The sequence below is a fragment of the Pseudorasbora parva genome, chromosome 13 (assembly GCF_024679245.1).
Source record: "Pseudorasbora parva isolate DD20220531a chromosome 13, ASM2467924v1, whole genome shotgun sequence".
NCBI lineage: Eukaryota > Metazoa > Chordata > Actinopteri > Cypriniformes > Gobionidae > Pseudorasbora > Pseudorasbora parva.
Window position 1 is genome coordinate 3548872 of NC_090184.1, and position 19175 is coordinate 3568046.

Genomic DNA, 19175 nt, shown 5'->3' on the forward strand with positions numbered 1-19175 from the left:
GTAAAAAATATTGTCTTGTTTTGGGGAAAAACAACCCCAAATTAAGAGAGTTTTTGGTTAAAATACTCAAAATGATCCACTAATGGGGTAAGAAAAATAATGTTGTTTTAAGATTATTTTGCTTACCTCTGCACTGGCAGATTATTAAGCTTATTTTAAGAAAAAACTCTCTTAATTTGGAGTTCTTTTTTCCCCAAAACAAGACAATTACTTTTGCTTGGCTCGTAAATACTTCTTGTTTTAAGAATGTTTAGATGTTTGGACTAGAAACAAGACAAAAATACTAAGTAAGAAAAGCATTTTTTGCAGTGAACCTTTTAGGGGTTCCAACTACATAATGGCGATTGAAGCTTTTATGGTTCTATTCTTCTAAGATATTCTAAAGCTCTGGTTATACTGTGCATCGAAATTGAACCATATTTAAAGAGGTGGAAAATAAGCTTTATGGCTTTTAATTTGCAAACCTCTTTTCATTTCAAACAACCAGGAGCCTCCAACATTAGAGTCACAGGCTGGACTAGAAGTGCTATATTAAACTAAATTAGCAATGGTTTTATTAGTAAAAATGTAGTAAAGGTTTTTTTTGGGGTGGATTGATTACCATTTGCATAGTTTTATAGTTAGTTGTCTCAACGAGTAAAAAACTTTATCATGGAGCTGCTAAATCTCCAACCTCTGAAAACTAATAAACACAAAGCATTGGTGGCAGTGCATGTGATTGAGTGTTTTCATTTAAAAGACCCCTCCAGCCAGACACTTACTGAACACTGGGGGGCGTTGTTACACTTATAAATGACCTGTAAAAGCAGTCAAATATCTTTAGTTGTATTCTCTTTTCATATAAATAACAACGTCAGATGGGTCGCTGCCATGTGTGTGAATTATTCACTGAATGCGTTTTATACGGTGATAATTAATGAATCATTAATATTCTGAACATGTAGGCTACATCAATCACAGAGCGTTTCAAGTAGGCCTATAGTTTCACACAGAGTACTTAAATTATTATAATAAGACTAGATTTAATGATTCCAAGTGCTGTAGTCATTAATAATCTAGGACTACACCACAATAATTCAACACGAAACACATGTGATGTATTCTATAGCTACCGATGCTTTCAGGGTCTTTTCTGGACTACGGTCTCTTCATTAAAATTATTACCCTCCGTGTTTTAAATGATTGACCTTGATTTGCAAAGGTGCTGACTTTTATTTGCATGAAGTTTGGGAAAGGACTGTGGAGTGCGCGTGCACGCAACGCAGGACGACCGGAAGTTATCGAGTGCGAGATTGAGAGCTGTCTTCAAAATCTTCATCGCTTTAAAACGCTGCAAATAATCAGTGATTATTTTCTCATTTTGTAGCCTCTGTGGTTTATGGGTAATTTTAAAAGGTTTTTAATTTCCTGTCGAGTGCAGCGTGCTCAGGTGTGTGTGCGTGCGTGCGTGCAGAGGATTTGTGTGTTTGTTTTTACAGCGTGCACGGCTCAGCTCGGCTCGTGTGTCATGTAGGATTTTAATACGGAGCTCATTTCCTGGAGCAGCTAAGATAGAGATCAAAGCCTCTGCTTGCTCTCATTGCTATAAGTGTGTGTGGGACAATCAGGGGGGTTTGGCTCTGCGGCACCTTTAAGCCTTATAGCTCTTGTGTCATCAGCTTTCTCTCATATTGGGACTCTCTGCTCTAAACCAGGATAATTCAGTTTTGGGACTGACACAACTATACTGGCCATCCTTTATTAGTTTGAATCAGGCTCAGCCCATTGACGGCAGAACATTTTCTCTCTTGTAAATTGAACTGGTTATGGATTTACATGGATTAATCATTTACATCGGTCCCACATGAATCAATTAAGTCACGTAATTTTACCATAATGGAAAGTCATTTTTAAGTGACCCAATTAGTATCAAAGTTAATGGTTGACAGGATTAATTCATTCAATATCCTATATTTTTATGAATAATAAAATTGTACTTCCTAGCTAACAAAATATAAGTTAACAAAAGCACCCCAGACAGCAACAGTGTTGGCCCAGATCCGGCCCACATCTGGTACGTGTGAAATCCACATGAGGTTTAATTTAAACGATTCTGATGATAATTCCAACGTAACTGAACATTAAACTGTTATCACTGATGATACTCGCTCTATATTTCTTTACACCGCGACAAAACTGAACAATTCACAAGATTAACAGAATGCATAGCTGATATAAAAAAAAAATGGATGACTAGTAATTTCCTACTGCTTAATTGAAAAACAGATTCTAATTATTGGATCAAAAACCTCTACACATAGTAACCTAAAATACTGTCAACACTCTGTCAAGCCCTCGTCGTCAGTGAGGAACCTGGGTGTGCTCTTTGATACCAATCTTTCATTTGAAAGCCACGTTTCTAGCATCTGTAAAACTGCATTCTACCATCTTAATATATATATATATATATATATATATATATATATATATATATATATATATAATTACGACATTTGCTCTCAATGCAAAATGCTGAACAGTTTGTTCATGCGTTCATGAGCTTAAGTAGCTCATGTACTACTGCTCAACTAGTATAAATCTAGACGCCCCCTAGCGGCAGCAAATCTAATCTGCCGCGAGTGTCGTCTAGCAACTCTCAATACCCTTCTGAGCTGTAAAAACCAAACTCTGGTCAGGCCAATCACATCGTTTATAGAGTCGGTGGGCGGGGCTTAATATAATGACGGCCGAGTTGCGTTTGCGTGCTTCTAGTAAACACAGAAATTGGCGAACGGCGGTCTTTCGAATAGGCTTTGACCGCGCCTCCGGAAGACTTGGAGTTAAGCTTTTCTCTGAGAAAAGAACAAAGAACGGCACTGAAGTCATTCTTAAAAAGGGAAGATGTGTTCGGAGTTTTGCCGACCGGATACGGCGAAAGTTTAATCTGTCAGCTAGCTCTGCTTCACCTTCGTTGCTCTGGTTGGTTGTAGCGCTATCCTATCGCGTGCAGAGGGAGTTTGAAAGACAACCGTTTATCCGCCCCTCGGATTGAGCTGTCAATGGTGAGTTTCCAGACCAAACATCTTGATGTGGGTGTGGCTTATCAGGCTAGAGCTCAAGGCTAGATTATTGTAATGCTCTACTGGGTGGTTGCCCTGCTCGCTTAATAAACAAACTCCAGCTAGTCCAAAACACAGCAGCTTGAGTTCTTACTACAACCAGGAAGTATACGATCATATTAACCCAGTTCTGTCAACACTGCACTGGCTCCCTGTTAACAAATGTATACATTTAAAAATCGTTCTTATTACCTACAAAGCACTAAATGGTTTAGCTCCCCAGTACTTAAGCGAGCTCTTAACACATTATACTCCATCACGTCTATTGCGGTCTCAAAACTCTGGCCAGTTGATAATACCTAGAATATCTAAATCAACTGCAGGCGGTCGATCCTTTTCCTATTTAGCTCCTAAACTCTGGAACATTCCTAGCATTGTTTGGGAAGCAGACACACTCTGTCAGTTTAAATCTAGACTAAAAACACATCTCTTTACTATGGCATACACATAATACATTATCAATTTCTGTTATTCAAATCATGTAAAATGATTTTCAGGCTGAATAAATCAGGTCAGCCGGAACCAGGAACACTTCCCATAACACCTGATGTACTCGTTTACATTATAAGAAGAGTGGCATCTACACTAATAGTCTCTCTGTTTATCCCAGTTTACAGTAGTCAGCCGTATCCGGTCCATATAGGTGGACCTGCGCATAGACACAGAGTCAGCAGGTCTGCTCTGTCAGCAGAGATTGTGTCAACCATACTCTTCCCTCATTGACACGGAAACCTTTTTTTCCTCTGTACAGATGAAAACATTATCGTAGAACTGTTTCGCCTCCTCCGGTGTATTGAATGTGAAAGTTTCGTCATTAAAAGTCACTTTCAGTCGAGCCGGGTAGAGCAGCTGAACTCGTATGCCCTTCTGGTAGAGTGACTGTTTGATGCCATTGTAGGAAGCGCGTTTCTTTGAGAGGTTGACGCTGAGATCTGGGTAGATTCTGACGAGGTTCCCCTTGTATTTCATCTCATGCCGTCTTGCCCATCGCAGTAATCGTTCTTTCTCTTGAAACTTGTGAAAGCATACTACAAATGGTCGTGTTTTTCGACTGTCCGCTGGTTTTTGACCGGGTGTGCGGTGCGCTCTCTCAAGAGTTGGTGGTTTGTCGAAGACCTCCGTATCCGTCATCTCTAACAGCATCTCGGCAACGAACACAACGGGGTCTTGACCGTTTTCGCTCCCTTCCGGAACGTTCACAATCCTCAAGTTAGCCCTTCGAGATCTATTCTCCAAATCTTCAATGCGGTCGAGGAGAGATGTGTTCTGCGTTTGCAAAGTTTTTATAGTATTTTCGGCCGTTATCAGCTTTTCAAAGTTCTCCCCAGCTAGCGATTCTGTCGCGGCCAGGCGACTTTGAAAGCCATCCACAGTCTCTCTCAGTGCGTTGACGGAGCTTTGTAAAGGAGCGATAGATTCCTGAATTAAGACAGAAATGTCTTCTCTGATGCTAATGCGCTGTTTTGATAGTTCAGAAATCAATTGGGCCATGGAGATAGATTCACAAGTTTCTGTCATTGCTTGTTTTTCAAGATTGGAACTAGCGGCCATGGCAGATAGCTTACCGGCTATGCTAGCGGTAGCTCTCGTGGTTGGTGGAGCTGGAGGTTGGTTTTGCTTCTGCTTAGAATTGCTCATATTTTGTCCTACGATGTTCTAAACACACATATAAACAATGACTGACGCTATGTAGCGTGCAACAGGTGTAGTATATCAATGTGGGTCGGGAGCCCTTCTTCCTCGCACCTCACTCCCTCATGACCATACCGGAAGTCAGATGAAAACATTATCAAAATGATTCCTATTCACACGGGTCCACAGAAACACTGTATCATGCATGGCAGACAAGTAACTGGTTATGTCACTTTGTAAAGAAAGACTAGGACACACATTAAAACACGCATGCCTATAACTAAACACGTAATATGCATGTGTATGCCGTCACCATTTTCACAGATTCACGTTTTTGAAGTTTACACAGAGATGATAATGATATCGTTTTCGAAAACGTGCACTTTGAAACCAATTTTAAAGTTTGTGTCCTCAGGCAACCAAAACAGTTGTGTAAATGATCAACCAGAATGGATTAAAAGTTTTCTGGTTTCAGTTGAAAATGGTGTTGTAAAAGCATGTTAATAACTAATGGTTTTTGCTACAGAAAGGAATTAATCAAACCTTAGTTTAGCTGGACTTTATTCTAGAGCGGCTGTACAGCATTATTTGTTGCATTATTTTCCTGTTATCACTGTAAAGCTGCTTTGAAACAATCTGTAATGTAAAAAAACGCTGTATAAATGAAGGTGATTTGATTTGACTTCAACACTAAAGTTTCCCACGGTTCTCATCTTGGTCAAAAACACCTAAAATAACACAAAATTTCAACATTTTACTCTTTTTATTAAGTCCCAAGCCCCACTACATTTTCAGCAAAAAAAAAAAAAAATGTGAGTACTTGATTAGTTCCCATTCACCCTAAATACTTTAATGTAGATTGCACATTTTAGAGAATTACATTAAAGAAAAGAATTCAAGTTTAGAAGTGTATTATATTAGTATAGATTGAGTAAACTGGACAATATCAGCAGTGTTTTTGTCACGGGTACTGACGTGAAGTGCAGGTGGACAGGTGAATGAGAGTCTTCATGAGGGAAGTGGGGATCGTTGGAGAGATCGCTGGAGATAGACGATGGAGATGACACTGGAGAGTTCACTGGAGAGTTCGCAGGAGACACACACACTAGGACACGGAGACACAAGGAGATTCTGACAAGAGACTTGGATGATCACTGGGATGCTTCGAAGGAGTCCTGAGGTAAAGCAAAGAGCGTTACTACTTTCTCATAGACGAGACCGGACAGTGACTGAAGGGGTGTGTGTGTCTTTTGTGCTGTGGTGGATTGGGGTGGTGATGAAAGTCAGGTTGGAGCCTGGCGTGTCTGTGACAGTTTTCATGTTTTATCAGTATATTTTCTATAACTAGATAATGCCATTCAGTTTGGGGGAAATTACTTTTAAACATAATGTGCTATACAATATTGTGTTACTTCCTAAATAACTGCATTACTTAGTTACTTTTTATGGAAAGTAATGGGTTAGATTACTTTTTGCGTTACTTTTTCTCACCTGGGCTGGTCTCGCTTGTAAAATAAAATTAACAACTAAAAAGTTGTTAAATTGGCAAATATAAAGGCCCTTTCACACATTAAGAGAAATGAATAAGCCTCAGGTTGAAGAAAATGCAAATTCACATGTGTATAATTAAAAAAGTGAGATCAAACACATAAAGACCCGGTTTCACAAACAGGGCTTAGACTAAGCCAGGATTAACCATTAGTTCAATTGTGGCATTTAAGTAGTTTTTAACATACACTATTTTGCCAAAAGTTTTGGGACGCTTGCCTTTACATGCACATGACCTTTAATGCCATCCCATTGTTAATCCGTAGGGTTTAATATGGAGTCGGCCCACCCTCTCTAACAGCTTCAGCTCTTCTGGGAAGGCTTTCCTCAAGGTTTAGGAGTGTGTTTATGGGGATTTTTGACCATTATTCTGGAAGCTCATTTGTGAGGTCAGGCACTGATGTTGGACAAGAAGGCCTGGCTCTCAGTCTCCGCTCTAATTCATCCCAAAGCTGTTCTATCGGGCTGAGCTCAGGACTCTGTGCGGGCCAGTCAAGTTCCTCCACACCAAACTCCTCATCCATGTCTTTATGGACCGACGCTTTGTGCACTGGAGCGCAGTCATGTTGGGACAGGAAGGGGCCGTCCACAAACTGTTCCTACAAAGTTGGGAGCATGAAATTGTCCAAAATTTCTTGGTATGATTAAGCATTAAGAATTCCTAAAAACTAAGGGGCCAAGCCCAAGCCCTAAAAACAATTCCACACCATTAATCCCCCCTCCAGCAAACTTTACACTTGGCACAATGCAGTCACGCAAGTCCCGTTCTCCTGGCGACCGCCAGACCCAGACACATCCATGGGATTGTCAGACTGAAGCATGATTGGTCGCTCAGAGAACACGTCTCACTGCTCTAGAGTCCAGTGGCGGCTGCTTTACTCCACTGCATCCCATGCTTTGCATTGCTCTTGGTGATGTTTGGCTTGATGCAGCTGTATTTTAACTAAAACAAAAAAGAATAACTGGTTCCACGGTTACAACTCAAATAGTTGAGGCAACTTAATTTGTTTGAGTAATCACCTTTAGTGTGTTCATGCTACAAATTATTAAGGTACATTAACTGTAATTTGATATGGAGTTGTCAGTTGTCAACTCTAAAAAACTGCTGCATTAATTTTTGTTGTTGTTGTTGTTGTTGTTGAGTTAACACATTATTTTTTAATAGTGCTGCTGTGAACGCTTAAGCAGAATCTGGACCATAATTAGTAAATTAACCTGCTCTCAAATACAACAGTTTTGCCCCTTTATACCTTATTCACTCCTAACATGTTTTTAGAAGCACCTTAAGGGTACATCATAATCTAAGATACTAATATGCACCATTTATTGAAGATTGCAATACTGAAGATGATTCCTTTCACATTTACCTCAGTTTTATCTGTGGTTTTTAGTAAACATGTCACCCTTGACACTACTGTTTCATAATGCCTGAAAAGTGAACATCAAAATGACACGTCCTTTGAAATAACTTTGACAAGCTTTTTGCTTTATTGTATATAACCTTTTTCCATTTGCTGTGATTTCTGAAATGGGTTAGCAGACATCAATAATCTTTTTTTTGTGACACAGAGGGAGAAAAAGAGTTATAAAAGAGTGAGTGAATGAGTACAGCTCACCGGCTGAGCATGTCTGATTTGATAGAGAGACGAGTAGGGAGTCACTGCAAATTACAGGATGTTTTTATTGTATTGCACCAAGGGCGCCTTTCAATTTCCCTCCTCCCCATTCACCTAAACCCCTGCCTCTCACAGTTCATCTTTATACCCTCTCAATCGCTTCTTTCCCAAAGTGGAGGATGGCATCGAACGGAAGAAAAGAGGGGAAATTTTCTCTGTTATTACTATAAAAATAGGGATGAGACAAGAAGAGAAAGAGGGTAATTTAGCTGTTTGGGACCGCATGGCTAATGGCCTCGCTAGGTCTCCGGTGCTAAGCTCAAACAATAGCTAAGTCTTCCTATTGACACATTAAGAGCATGATAGAGAGAATGAAAGAGAGATTGAATCTATACATGAGGAGGTAGAAAAGGGCCAGACGCTGGTTAAAATGTGCTGTTTCAGCCCAAACATCTGTGATTGAAACACATGTAGCATCTTGACTGCGTTCAACCTGTCAAGGGTAGAAGAGCATTTAGGCTGTTCTTGGGGAAGCTATCTGAAACCCCTGTGGAAAAGAAGTGCACTTAATTAAACTGAGTGTGCACTTGTGGTGCACTTCAAATCTTAAAAATATATTAAAAACTGTACTTGTAGAAAATAGAATACTACTGAAATAAAAGGCCATTTAAGTGTACTTAAAGAGATACACTTTCATGACTATGCTTTATTACAGACTTATAGAAAGTGCACTTTGCAGTAATGTAAAATACATAGTTTTACTTTAAAACACATTTTAAATCATCACGTTTTAATAAACTACTGTCATGCTTTAAAGACACAATTTGTACCTCTAGCCCTCTATGGTACGGTGTTGCCTCCAGGCAACAGTCTATTTTAGTTTATTTTTAATAAAATGAAACACCTATTTATTGTTCAAACTTATCTCAGGAAAGAAGAACTCAAATATTAATCAATAAAAGTGCAAAAAATTGGTCACATGACCCACATGCGCACAGGTCACGTGGCTCCATATTTTCTCCAATGAAAAGAGCATTTTTCACTAATTTCTGTTCTTTTCACCCACAAAAACTAAGAGTCACCTTCACTGGTAGGTAAAGAAATATTTTCAAGAACTTTATATACATCATCAAATGTTTTAGAGTAAATAACAAAAATCTGTGTGTTGCAATGGCTGGTAGGGACTACAATGAGCTTCTTCACGGGTTTGTGACATCATTAACCCTAAAATTTGCATAAACCCGCCCCCGGGAACATGTGGAGAAGAGGAAGAGTTGCTGTAGTCGAGCACATTTGGGAGTCGCTCAAGCTGCCGTCCGTCTTTCACATTTATTGATACAGTACGAACACAAATGCAATAGCATGACATAAAGCAAGATGACAACATGAGTTATAACTGTAATTAAACTAAACTATCCCCGTTCTCTCTTCATCGGCAGATATTATAACCGTAATTAAACTAAACTATCCCTGTTCTCTCTTCAGCAGCAGATATTATAACCGTAATTAAACTAAACTATCCCTGTTCACTCTTCATCAGCAGATATTATAACCGTAATTAAACTAAACTATCCCTGTTCTCTCTTCATCAGCAGATATTATAACCGTAATTAAACTAAACTATCCCTGTTCTCTCTTCATCAGCAGATATTATAAACGTAATTAAACTAAACTATCCCTGTTCTCTCTTCATCAGCAGATATTATAAACGTAATTAAACTAAACTATCCCTGTTCTCTCTTCATCAGCAGATATTATAACCGTAATTAAACTAAACTATCCCTGTTCTCTCTTCATCAGCAGATATTATAAACGTAATTAAACTAAACTATCCCTGTTCTCTCTTCATCAGCAGATATTATAAACGTAATTAAACTAAACTATCCCTGTTCTCTCTTCATCAGCAGATATTATAACCGTAATTAAACTAAACTATCCCTGTTCTCTCTTCATCAGCAGATATTATAACCGTAATTAAACTAAACTATCCCTGTTCTCTCTTCATCAGCAGATATTATAACCGTAATTAAACTAAACTATCCCTGTTCTTAAAACTTCACAGATACTCTGGGGACATCAGAGACTTGTTTTACATCTTGTAAAAAGGTGACAGGAACAGACTGGAGACTCAGATGATCAAAATACAAACTTAAACTTTAATAATGATGCTCAGGAACAAGCAGGGAAACACACTCCAACATAACAGTAACTAGACAAAGACTGAAGATGAGGGTGCGACTTAAGTAGAGAACAGAAAGATGATTAACGAGACACAGCTATGACAAATTAACTAATGAGGGTAGTTATGGATACAAAGGATTGGCGGGAAAATTATCAAAGGAACACAGGAAAGAAATCAAAAAACAAACTGAACAGTAATATATGCAACTACTTAATAGTCAGAATTGGTCCCTAAACTAAAGTGTTACCATTTATTTTTATTCCCGTATTTTACTTGTATCATCCGTCTTGTTTCTGTCTGCGCTCTAGAAGCTTTTGTCACCAAGACAATCTCTTTTGAGAGGTGATGAAAGATTATTCTTGTAAATGCTTTCCAGCATTTTAGTAATAAAAGTGTAGGCTTTAGATCTTTAAAATGCATCCGAAAAATACCTTACGACCCCACGAGAAACAATTACCGTCCGAATATGGCTTAAGAATATTAAAATATGCTGAACCATGTGTCATGTATCATAACTACATTAATGACCTTTACGGCAAAAAAAACCTTGAGTTAAAATCGGTTAGGTATTCAGTAAGATATGATTAATTAAATGCGCTGACAGCTCACTGCACCTGGCAAACAAGTTACACTGAGGGGAGCTGGCGACCGGTCCAAGATGGCGGCTCCACGGCTCGACCGTGCCAATAGGCATCTATCTATATGATGTCTATGATTTAACCAATCTAAGACCATTGCGTTTTTCAGAGGGATGGGCTTCATAGAAGCAGGAAGCAAACGGGCCGTTCAAAGGACAGTGGAGACAGCGGTGTGGAATAAAGGGAGAATAGAAGAAAAAAGGTGTTTTAAAAAAAAAAGAAGTATTAAGACATGTTATACAGAAATAAAAAGGAACCACCCCTTCAAATAAATGACTTGTTTTAGTCAAATGGACCAAACATAATCGAAATAAACAATTGCGGTTATAATAGACCAAAATAAATCGATGTGATTATGATTTTTAACATAATCAAGCTGTAGACTAATCTTTTTTTTGTTTTACATTCCTTAGCAATTCCATATTGCAAGAAGATTGTGCAAGCAAACAGCTGTTCTGAAAACGTCTCTAGGTTCTGTAAAACCATAATAAAGTAAAGGGCTTGGGGATCAATATAAGCTTTTTCCACCTAAGGATCCCCAAATTCCCCTTAACTACCCAAACTGCAGGTCCTGCTGGGCCCACAGATACAAAGGTACAGCATCAATACCTGCAATCTAACGTGGCGGGGTCTTTCTTTGTGTGCGTGTGTGTGTGTGTGTGTGAGAGACAATAATTGGGATGCCACCAGTTTGCATCAATTCTATGCAGTAGGAGACAAAACAGGGGACGATTTAATGTGCTTCAGAATAATCAAAGAGAAACGCTTGTCCTTTGTCTGGGCTGGTGCACGTGAGTGAGCGGCACACAGAGATCGTTGCCGACCAAGAAAGAGCCATGTCTTTTCATGCTTGGAGGGGATCAGACCATAAGGTGCGATCGGCATTTTAAAAGATTGGAAGATTCGGTGTAATTTCTTCCATTCAGTGGCCTGGCTTCATACTGCGAGAATAATGGAGGCCTGAGAGAGCGTCTGGATGACCGCTACCGTCCTGCTGCTACGGTGAAGAGGAGAGGGACGCTGGGTAATCGCACACACACACACACACACACACCAATCCCCCGTTAGCTTTCCCGCAGTCACCTTCAACTCACTGTCAACACCACAGCAAAAGAGGAAGGATCGTCTGCAAATCTACTCTGAATAGTGAAGGCCTTTGACAAATTTGACTACCCGAAAGCCTTGAAACTTAACTTTACTTTTGCTGAAATGATGGACTTTAAACTGTGTTTTTGCATGAAAGCACACACTGTAAAAAAAATCCGTAAAAATAGGGCACAATGTGAAGGAGTTTTCCGTATTGGTTTTTTACAGGTGTTTTACCTGTATTTTTGATTTACATGTCACATTAGTTTGTGTTTTAAGGGTCAACGGAAATTTCCGTAAAATTACTGGATAATGTACTGGCAGAAAATTACCAGTACATTTTCCGTTTTAATTTTTTACAGTGCACTTAAGAAAATTGTGTAACACTTTACACAAACATTAACACTAGAAACTACTACTAACTAACAATTAGTTAGTAATAGTGCTCAGTTGAATGTGGTAATTAAATATTAGTTAATCAATAACTACTATTTTTTTCCTATTTCACAGAGGACTACTAAGAACTACTATATACAGATTCATAATTAATGTGAAAAATGCATAATGTATAATTCATTCTTAAGTGAAGGTCATGGTAACTGGACACCAGCCGAACTTAGCCCCGCCCACAACATTTGAGGTCAGGAGGTTCGGAGCAACTATACTCAAACCAGAGCTGCTCGGACCAATCAGATTGTCAGGGCAGGCATGGACAGATGATCAACAGTAACGTAATTATCCACGTCACCAGAGAGCGTTTGGGTTGAATTTGTTCTAATCCTAAATGGAGAATTTGTTCGTATATATGCGTTCACCTTTCACCTTTACTATTTCTCTCAAAAATGATGATCATGTTAGCTCTGTGTATCCTTGAAGTCTTTTCACAACACTGGTAAAGACCATTTACACTCATCTTCTTCTTCTAGTTCTTCCAGTGTGTGTGCAGTTGAGTTCTGTTGACTACTATGCTTCGCTCAACATATGTCACACACTCCGATGCTCTGACTGGTTGTAGGTCTGTCCGATTGATTGCAGAGGCATTTTCTTTCCTGATTCGGTTGAAACATCCCATAATCACTAGCCCGGATGCCAGCCGAACTCAGCCCCGCCCACAGCATCTGAGCTTGGGCAGTTCAGGACTTGATCCATAGAGGATTATGGCTGAACAGAAACTGACCAATGAAATCATCAGGGCGGGCTTTAGCCGATGATGGACAGATGATCAACAGTAACGTAATCATCCACGTCATCAAAGGGGCTTGGGTTGAATTTGTTCAAATCCTAAACGGAGAGCTTGTTTGTATGTATTCACCTTCACTATTTCTCTCAGAAATGATGATCATGTTGGTATACTCTGTGTATCTTTAAAGGGTTACTTCAGCGATTAGCATATGGCTTTGTATCAGTAGAAACCCTGGAGTATATTCAAATGATTGTGCTTTCCCCCCTCATATCCCCCTGAGACAAGATATTTATGCATTTTATATCTGGAAAAATTCCTCCTATGATGCAAATTGACGATATTTGCATCCTCTGAGGAATGTTTGGCCAAAGGCTAAAGACTACAGCCAGCAGAGGGAGCCATTTCCGCATGTTTTGAACCCGCGCATGGGGATGGAGATCACACTCACAGCTCAGCTCGCAGCTACAGGCACTCATTTAAACGGAGCTATGGTGAGCAATGGAAGTCTTTTAACTTCTCAAATTAATTTCTATGAAAGTTAAAGGGGGGCGAAATGCTGTTTAATGCATACTGAGCTTTTTACACTGTTAAAGACTTGGATTCCCATCCTAAACATAGACAAAGTTTCAAAAACTAATGTTGGACGTTTGATGGAGTATTTCTGTGTCAAAAATACTCCTTCCGGTTTCTCACAAGTTTCGGAGAGTTTTTTTCGAGTATGGCTCGGCTTGACGTTAATAGAGCGGAAGGTCCTTGTATGGGCCGTACGGGCTCTTCTCCCGGTAGGGTGCGCACGCGTGACTAGAGCGAGAGAGGAAATGCACGCCCATAAACACTCTTTCAGGGGCAGATCCAGTCGTCCGTGAAGACTTCTGTCGCGCCGCGCTCCACTTTATTCCTATGGGTGACATCGAGCGACTTCAATGCTTCAGCACAGCATTCTGGGAAGGCAGCGCTGCATTTGAACCGATCTGAACGCAGAAATGACGGGAAGCTTCACAACATCCACTTTTGCGACGCGACTGAAGCGATCTCCACGGTCACTGCTGTCACAGGACTTCACCAAATCAACAGTTACCAAAGAAGTGTGTTTTTGACAGAGCGGTCCCAGCGATAAAGGTTCGAAATCTGCTTCAAATGTCTGTTGTTGGCTACCGTCGCGTAAGTAAACATCAGTAAACAACACAATCGTGTATAACGTTAGTTAATTTAACAATGGAGCATGCGATCTATGGTGTGCGTTTGAATACATTTGTTTAGCTGACCACTATAGGTGTCCGTTTGTTTATTGTAAAACCACCCAAACATAAACCTAGCGTTCTCACAAAGCGTGCTTCGTCATTCAGATGCGCTAACGTTACTCCATTGTTGTTCTCTGTATAACGTTACACTAGTCTGACGTGCAAAACCGTTTTGCTTGCTACTGCTAAGGTTTAGTCGCATACAATAGTCCATAAACCGAATCGTCCTCATAAACTGCGAGTAAACACACACAAATGTTGACAGGCCACTAAATACAGTCCATACCACAGAGACGGACGTCCTGCTGCTTCTCCTGTTCAATTTATTTCAGCCTCCGGATCTGATTCTGGATCATATCTATTAGCTGAGATCGATAGCCATGGGTTTCTCTACGCTTGAGGACATCACCGCTTTGTGCGCTCGTCATTCTTTAGCTCCGCCCACACGATACGCCTCCAGCCGCTCAGGTTTTTTACGGAAAGACTCGGTACAGCCTATATTTCTTTTATAAATATGATAAAACTAAAGACTTTTCGGAGATATGAAGGATGCAATACTACTCTATAGGTTCTCAAGATTGACGTGAGATAGACTGAAACTGAGTGTTTCAACCCCCCTTTAAGCTTGCAAAGGCATGAACTGAAATGCGCCAGACTGAACTCGCGCTGTGAATATATCCGCGAGTGTAGTCGCGATTACCTCAGCTCTCATCACGAGAGCTCATCAGCTCATTTCTCTCACTCCTGCAGTTAGTGCTCAGTGCTGTGATACTCGCGCGGTGACTTACTCATTATATTGAACACACGTTCAGTTTTTAATTGTAGTGTCTTCTCCAACTCAGTCACAGTAATCCAGTAGGTGGCTTTGGGAATGGCCTCACAGGGCCAGTCTTTCATCCTCATGAGACAAAAATACATTTTCTGTCTTTTCTCAGTCTCGAAGGCACAAAAAACAAAAATTAATTTCACATTTCTACTACATTAATGACCCAGTTTAAATACAGATTCATCTTTCCAGCGCTGAAGTACCCCTTTATAATCTTTTTTTTTACAACACCGGCAAAGATTTTATTCCAGCGCACGTGTATGCACACTATACTGTCCATGTCCAGAAAGGGAATAAAAACATCATCACAGTAGTCCATATGAGACATCAGTGGGTTAATTAGAGTCTCTTGAAGCATCGGAAATACATTTGGGTCCAAAAATAACAAAAACTACGACTTTATTCAGCATTGTCTTCTCTTCCGGGTCTGTTTTCAATCCTCAAATAAAGATTAGAACGGTTATGAATCAGCGAATTGATTCATGATTCGGATCACGTGTCAAACTGCTGAACTCATGTGACATTGGCTGATTCATAACCGTTTGAATCTTTATTCAACGACACGCAATCCAAAATATATAAAATGCAGGCAAAGGGTCAAAAAACAGGCAGGCAGTCCAAACAAACAACACACACAAGGCTGGGAATGAGGCAAACGGCTAATCCAAAGAACAGGCAAGAAATCCCCCCCACCCCAATTTTAGTCTGCCGGGTAAATCTGATGACTTAGAAAAGTAAAAGCACATCTCACCTCAACAGTTCGCACAATTTAAAGCATCACTCATATCTCCTGGAGATAAACCACAAGGGGGAAAGGGGCTTTGAAACGTAATAATGCTTGGCTTAACAAACACATCTGAAGAATTAGTACATTTCTAACGAATGATAAACCCCATTAGGGACGATGAGTGCTTCTGTATGAGAAGCGGTTATTTAACCCTCATCCAGCTCTTCAACGTGTAAGCCCTACAAACACTCGCTGGGTTATTTGAAATAGATTGCCATACTCAATAAGTGCATCCTCTTAATTAGCCCACACATAATCAACACATACACACAGTTATAGATGCGTTTGGCATCACTGACACAGTTCACAATATATAAATACCCTCTAACTTTCCATAAATTGTTCTCAAAAATGATAGTCATTAAGCCGCTTCTCAAACTGGATCTGTTTATAGAGGTGAGATCCATAGAAGAGGAAATACTTTCTGAAGAACGAACACGTGATTTCGGGGATCGATCTGAAGGGTTGGCGAGATCATACCAGGGGTTCCAGGCTGCGGTTTTGGCACTAAAAGATAGGCTATGAATGGGCCCTTCTTAACACGGACCTGATGGGCCCACTTTATATTAGGTGGCCTTAACTACTATGTACTAACATTGTAATTAATCATTTGATACAATGCACTAATTGTGTACATACATGTTTTTACATTGTACTTACATTTTTAAAAATACCAGCATGTAATTACGTGTGTAACTAATTTCTGTAGTTACATTTGTAATTACACAGTTGTCACTTCCCTTAACTGACCCACACCACCACACCTGTCCCTAACTCTACCCTTAAACTGACCCACACCACCACACCTGACCCTAACTCTACCCTTAAACTGACCCACACCACCACACCTGACCCTAACTCTACCCTTAAACTGACCCACACCACCACACCTGTCCCTAACTCTACCCTTAAACTGACCCACACCACCACACCTGACCCTAACTCTACCCTTAAACTGACCCACACCACCACACCTGTCCCTAACTCTACCCTTAAACTGACCCACACCACCACACCTGACCCTAACTCTACCCTTAAACTGACCCACACCACCACACCTGACCCTAACTCTACCCTTAAACTGACCCGCACCATCACACCTGACCCTAACTCTACCCTTAAACTGACCCACACCACCACACCTGTCCCTAACTCTACCCTTAAACTGACCCACACCACCACACCTATCCCTAACTCTACCCTTAAACTGACCCACACCACCACACCTGTCTCTAACTCTACCCTTAAACTGACCCACACCACCACACCTGTCCCTAACTCTACCCTTAAACTGACCCACACCACCACACCTGTCCCTAACTCTACCCTTAAACTGACCCACACCACCACACCTGTCCCTAACTGTACCCTTAAACTGACCCACACCACCACACCTGTCCCTAACTCTATCCTTAAACTGACCCACACCACCACACCTGTCCCTAACTCTACCCTTAAACTGACCCACACCACCACACCTGTCCCTAACTCTACCCTTAAACTGACCCACACCACCACACCTGTCCCTAACTCTACCCTTAAACTGACCCACACCACCACACCTGTCCCTAACTTTACCCTTAAACTGACCCACACCACCACACCTGTCCCTAACTCTACCCTTAAACTGACCCACACCACCACACCTGTCCCTAACTTTACCCTTAAACTGACCCACACCACCACACCTGTCCCTAACTCTACCCTTAAACTGACCCACACCACCACACCTGTCCCTAACTCTACCCTTAAACTGACCCACACCACCACACCTGTCCCTAACTCTACCCTTAAACTGACCCACACCACCACACCTGTCCCTAACTCTACCCTTAAACTGACCCACACCACCACACCTGTCCCTAACTCTACCCTTAAACTGACCCACACCACCACACCTGTCCCTAACTCTACCCTTAAACTGACCCACACCACCACACCTGTCCCTAACTCTACCCTTAAACTGACCCACACCACCACACCTGTCCCTAACTCTACCCTTAAACTGACCCACACCACCACACCTGACCCTAACTCTACCCTTAAACTGACCCACACCACCACACCTGTCCCTAACTCTACCCTTAAACTGACCCACACCACCACACCTGTCCCTAACTCTACCCTTAAACTGACCCACACCACCACGCCTGTCCCTAACTCTACCCTTAAACTGACCCATACCACCACACATGTCCCTAACTTTACCCTTAAACTGACCCACACCACCACACCTGTCCCTAACTCTACCCTTAAACTGACCCACACCACCACACCTGTCCCTAACTTTACCCTTAAACTGACCCACACCACCACACCTGACCCTAACTTTACCCTTAAACTGACCCACACCACCACGCCTGACCCTAACTCTACCCTTAAACTGACCCACACCACCACACATGTCCCTAACTTTACCCTTAAACTGACCCACACCACCACGCCTGACCCTAACTCTACCCTTAAACTGACCCACACCACCACACCTGTCCCTAACTTTACCCTTAAACTGACCCACACCACCACACCTGTCCCTAACTCTACCCTTAAACTGACCCACACCACCACACCTGTCCCTAACTCTACCCTTAAACTGACCCACACCACCACGCCTGTCCCTAACTCTACCCTTAAACTGACCCACACCACCACACCTGACCCTAACTCTACCCTTAAACTGACCCACACCACCACGCCTGTCCCTAACTTTACCCTTAAACTGACCCACACCACCACACCTGACCCTAACTTTACCCTTAAACTGACCCACACCACCACACCTGTCCCTAACTCTACCCTTAAACTGACCCACACCACCACACCTGACCCTAACTCTACCCTTAAACTGACCCACACCACCACACCTGACCCTAACTCTACCCTTAAACTGACCCACACCACCACACCTGACCCTAACTCTACCCTTAAACTGACCCACACCACCACACCTGACCCTAACTTTACCCTTAAACTGACCCACACCACCACACCTGTCCCTAACTCTACCCTTAAACTGACCCACACCACCACACCTGACCCTAACTTTACCCTTAAACTGACCCACACCACCACACCTGTCCCTAACTCTACCCTTAAACTGACCCACACCACCACACCTGACCCTAACTCTACCCTTAAACTGACCCACACCACCACACCTGTCCCTAACTCTACCCTTAAACTGACCCACACCACCACACCTGTCCCTAACTCTACCCTTAAACTGACCCACACCACCACACCTGTCCCTAACTCTACCCTTAAACTGGCCCACACCACCACACCTGTCCCTAACTCTACCCTTAAACTGGCCCACACCACCACACCTGTCCCTAACT